General features: G+C 46.2%; 1 pseudogene; it reads right to left on the minus strand.

Annotated features, from left to right (window-relative positions):
* Nucleotides 1-359: 359 nt before the first annotated feature.
* LOC121479526 lies at nt 360-783 on the minus strand (annotated as a pseudogene).
* Nucleotides 784-5,655: the final 4,872 nt, after the last annotated feature.

Here is a 5,655-nt window from a genome sequence, read left to right on the forward strand (position 1 = left end):
AGCCAGGCCGGCAGGCCCCCAGCAGAAGCTCCACACCGTGTAGGGAAACTGAGCCAAGCCACGGTGTAGTTGTTCAAAGTCAACTTTCCCCACCAATTTTCATCGTTGAAAGAAATAATCAAGGAAGAACAAGGCGGGGGGGGGGGCTCCTTTCTTGGATTCCCAGGCTTTTTGCCCCAGGGGGTAGTTAGCAGCATCACTTGGGTATTTTCTTTCTTATTAATACAGTATTTATTTGTCTTCCTTCTGTCAAACCCTGAGCCGACCACTTTCCCCAGGCTGCCTGGGGACGTATAGGGAAAGGAACACACGGGGCAGACAAGTGGGAGCAAGACCTATGGGAGGTGGAGACGACTCCTTCACATGGCGAAGAGGATGAGAAAGGTCCCCATCAGGCAAAAGAGCCCCGTGGCCTCCGAGAGCGCAAAGCCCAGAATGGCATTGAGAAGGGCTGTTGCTTCAGAGAGGGATTCCTGGCATAACCAATGAGGAGGCTCCCAAACACAGTCCCAATTCCAGCCCCGGAGCCAGCCGCCCCTACAGTGGCAGCCCCAGCCCCAATGGACTTGGCTGCTGTGTCCATGTCCCTTGAAATGGTGCTGGTTTGGAAGCTGCGGCTGGGAAGAAGTGAGGTCAGGGGACGTGGGGCTGCCCAGCTGCCGAGGCTTAATCTGTCCGTGTCTCCGGTGGTTTTAGCATCACTGCAGACAGTGATGGGCCCAATAGCTGATGGGCGCTCCGGACCAAGAAGGGGGTGGAGATGAACTTTGCACAGGTGTACATTTTCAGGTGTACTTTGCACAGGTGTAGCAGGAGAGCTGCTCCCCGGTGCAGAGACGACAGAGAGCAGAGCCACTTGGGTATTTTAAACTGGACAGATCTTGGGTGTTCTAGTGCCACCTGAGTCGGGGAGAAAGACCCATGCTGGGCTGCCAATCTCAGTGTGAAATTTAAGGAGTAAGGGAAAGTGAGGATATGGAGCAGGCGTCTCTTGTGTCTGGAATGGTGTGGGGCATGTCTGTGAACGCCGGGGGCCGCCACGGAGTGTCACCGCGTGGCACCTGCAGCTGCTCACTATGTTCCTTGGAGAAGACGAAGAAGTCAGGACTCCCCGGCTCCTTGCTCCTGAAGTGAACTTGGCTGTGGGTAACAGAAGGCCAGTCCGTCTGCCCGGAGCGTCTATGTGGGCCAGCCACGTTCCACAGTCCACACAGGCAGCTAGAACGTTTTTTTAGCAGATCACCCAAGGTAGAAAATAGAATCTTGGCAATTACAGCCACGGACAGATACGAATGGGTGGGGATTGTCAATAAAGAAAGTAAAGAAGACAACTCAATTCTGTTTAAACCTGATCACCTAGAATTAGTTGAGAAGAAAACTCAACACAAAGCTACAAAAAAAGCCAAGCCAAAAAAAGAAAAAAAAAAAAGAGCCATTAATTCTTGACAAACCTTTACTAGAAAAACGTCATTATTTTCCAGATGGAGAAGTACTTTCCTCCTTGACTCTTCACTGTGCCTTATCTATGGACAATTTCAGAGTTAAAGGCAACAAAACAAAACAAAAAGCAGCAAACACCGAAAACCCACTCTGAGTTGCTTTTCATCATCCCAGTTTGGATGGCATTTTGTTTTTCCAGACCATCTTGCTTTGCAATTAGCTAACAGGCACTGAACATTGTGACTCTCTTTCTTTCTTATCCCTCCCTGGAAAATGGAGTTCTCTATGCAAATTATTGCCCTATGTCTGACTGTCTTGGGTCCACGTAATGGGGTTGCTGACATTTCTCTGACCTCCTAGTGGAATAATTAGGTGCTCTAGTTACCAAGCAACAAAAAGTCGTATGACCCAGAGAGTCCTGGGCAGACTCAGTGGAGGGATGGAGTCTGCTTCCGGAAGAGCTTCCACCAGCCATGGGGGTGGTGATCTTCCTGCCAGGGTGGCTGTCACTCTCAGGTGGCCAGCTCACCTCCGCTGTCCCCAGGCATGGCTCTGACAGGATGCCAGCCTGCCCATCAGCTGATTACCTGCTCTTCACACAGTAGCCCATGTGCAGGGTTCAGGGAACACTTTTGAATTTTTATTGATTCATTTGCTTATTTTATTATAACAAATGCCATATGCAACAGAACCTGAGATCTACCCTCTTAACAAATATTTAAGTGTCAGGTACAGCATTGTTGCTCTAAGGATGGTGATGTGCGGCGTGTCTCTGGAACATTTCCTTGCACGGCTGACAGGATGCACAGTGCACAGCAGCTCCCCACTCTCCCTCCCCCAGCTCCTGGCCACCACCGTGTACTCTCTGCTTCTATGAGTTTGACCACCTTAGCTACCGTGCACAAGGGCAATCACGCTGTATTTGTCCTTCTGTGACTGGCTTATTTCACTTAGTGTCAGGGCTGCTCGGAGAGTTTGGTCCCAGGGGGAGATACCACCTGATTGGGACTGACCCCAAGCACTGGCATTGGTGGTAGGTATTTCTGAATGACAGGTTTTGTGATTCTGACTTCAAAACCCCTGAAAGGAAGAAGGGCAGCACCAGAAGATGTTGTCCCGTAAACCTAGTGACTCCTTACTGCGGCATATCAAGAACAGAGCTGAAAGGAAGGGCATCACGCAGTCATGTATATAGAGTACCTATGTCTGAAAATGTGTGTTTCCTTAAGAAAAAACTTCCATAAAAGCTATGTCCCAGATATCAACTGTGATGATGTAATGTCAATGTGTTGACATTATAGGATCATGAGTAACCCTTACTTATGTGTATACTTTTCTATATTTTTCAAATGTCCCACAATCAACATTACTTTTATATGAGCAAAATGTGTGTGTAATGATGTGTGTGTGTGTAATGACAGGGGTTTCCTGTCAAAAATGGGATTCTCTTTGTAAGAATGAGTTATTACCGCATAAATCTACTTATTCCGGGGGAGAAGTAAAAAACTCTATTTTGAGCAGTGACTCAAACTGCCTAGAAAACAGAGGGGAGGGACGCCGGGGTGGCTCAGCGGTTGGGCGGCTGCCTTTGGCCCAGGTTGTGATCCTGGGATCCGGGATTGAGTCCCGCATCGGGCTCCTGTGGGGAGCCTGCTTCTCCCTCTGCCTGCCTCTCTCTCTCTCTCTCTCTCTCTCTCTCTCTCTCTGTGTGTGTGTGTCTCATGAATAAATAGATAAATCTTCAAAAAAAAAAAAAAAGGAAAAAAAGAAAACAGGGGATTATCCACAAGAGTCAGACCCAAAAGACGGGAAACCCTGCCCATTTCAACCACCTTCCTGTGGCAGACTCTCCGGCTGTAATTCATACACATGAGACCCAAGGTTCCCTGAGTGCTCACCACGTTCCAGACCTGCTAACCATTGTCCCTGTTAATCCTACACCAAGCCCGAGAGGGAGGTTCTGTTATCATCCCCATTTTCCAGGTGAGAAAAGAGAGGCACAGAGTGGTCAGGTGACATGGTGAAGCTGTGGGCAGTGAGCTGGGTCCAGGAAGGGGCCTCCAGAGCTCACACTCCCCCACTAGGCCTTGCTGCCTCTTCAAGATGGGGTGATGGGCCACAGGACACCCCACCGGGATGTGTGGGGCTTACAAAGTCAGTGGCATTGGAGAGGCCCTTGTAGCAGGAGGAGCTATTTACAATTCATTTAAGATGTTGATTCTTGTAGTAGAGTTCCTGTACGTGGGACTTCCTAGGACCGGTGTGAGATGCTAGCCAGCTCTCTGGCCTCTTTTAATTGATTAATCTATTCATTCTTTTTAAAAATTTAAATTAAATAAGTTAGCATATGTAGTGTATTATTAGTTTCAGAGGTAGAGTTCAGGGATTCATCAGTTGCCTATAGCACTCAGTGTTCACACATCATGTGCCCTCCTTCATGCCCGTCATCCATATATCCCATCTCCCCACCCTCCTTCCCTCCAGCGACCCTCAGTTTGTTTCTTATGATTAAGAATCTCTTATGGTTTGTCTCTCTGATTTTGTCTTGTTTTATTTTTCCCTCCTTTCCTCTATGCTCATCTGTTTTGTTTCTTAAATTCCACATATGAGTGAGATCATACGGTATTTGTCTTTCTCTGACTGACTTATTTGGCTCAGCATAATACCCTCTAGTTCCATCCATGTCATTGCAAATGGCAAGATTTCATTCCTTTCTGATGGCTGAGTAATATTCTGTTGTGTATATACAGACCACATCTTTATCCATTCATCAGTCGAAGGACATCTGGGCTCTATCCACACTTTGGCTGTTGTGGACATTGATGCTATAAACATTGGGTTGGAGGTGCCCCTTCAGATCAATACATTTGTATCTTTGGGGTAAATACCTGGTAGTTCAATTTCTGGGTCATAGGGTAGCTCTATTTTCAACTTTTTGAATAACCTCCATACTGTTTTCCAGAGTGGCTGCACCAGCTTGCATTCCCATGAACAGTATAGGAGGGCTCCCCTTTCTCTGCATCCTCACCAACATCTATTGTTTCCTGGCTTGCTAATTTTAGCCATTCTGACTGGTGTGACGTCGTATCTCATTGTGGTTTTGATCTGTATTTCCCTGATGTGGAGTGATGTGGAGCATTTTTTCACATGTCTGTTGATCTGGCCTCTTTTTAGATGGGTATGGATGCCATTTGTGAGACTTTCACTTTCTTGGCCTCATTACCACCCAAAGACCCACCTCCAAATGCCATTACATTGGGATTCAGATTTCAACATGTGAATTTTGGGGGGAAATGTAAGATTTAGTCTACAGTAGTGACTGGTATGAAATATTTCCCTGACAGTAGATTTGAAGAAGCTCCACACCAATAATTTTAATTAGCAACCACTCTAGAATAGTAATAGGAAAGTCAAGTTCATCTTTGTCTGTTGTAGACAGAGAACCACCTGACTCTAAAAACACAGGTTCTTCAAAAGTTAGGGCTCAGTTGACTTTAGACATGTTTGAAACAGCCATGTATGTGATCTTGATACTGTCAAGCCCTAAGCAACATGGTCAAACAATTTTGGAAGAGATTCCTGGAGTCCTGAGTTCTAGTCACCATTAGTAACTGTATGACTTTCGATGATTACAGCAACTCTGAGATGTTTCTTATTCTTAATCATAACAGTTTTGTTTTCTTTTGATCAGTGTACATTAAAAAAAAAAACAACACTTCCTACCTATTCCTTCCACATATCCACATATTGTGCAGACTTTTTGGCTGAAGGGAAGCACACACAAGAAATATCTTGTGCAAGATGGACCACAGGGCACCATAGTATGATCTCTGCTGGTATCTGATCTCTCGTTTATTCAGTTGATGAACATTGACTGAAATGCAAAGAGGGAGCAGAAGATACTTCTCTGCCCTCTGAGAATCTCACAATTCAGTGGAGACACCCACATCTATGGAAACAATTACTCTATGGGCATGTGAGCATGTGTGTGAGGGTATACGTGTGTGTGTGTGTGTGTGTGTGTGTGTGTGTGTAAGCCTAAGAGGCAGCTCGGGTCAGGGTTTAACAGAACCATTTTTGGACTAAATGCATTTCACCAATGTCTTTGGAGCTGGCCTGGCTGAGCCAGAGCTGAGCACAAACAAGATCTGAATTACGTGCAATTAGAAACTTCCCTCCTCTTTGTCTGGCTTTGTCCTCATCAAATTCCATTTC

The sequence above is a fragment of the Vulpes lagopus genome, chromosome 20 (genome assembly GCF_018345385.1).
Source record: "Vulpes lagopus strain Blue_001 chromosome 20, ASM1834538v1, whole genome shotgun sequence".
In the NCBI taxonomy this organism is placed as follows: Eukaryota; Metazoa; Chordata; class Mammalia; order Carnivora; family Canidae; genus Vulpes; species Vulpes lagopus.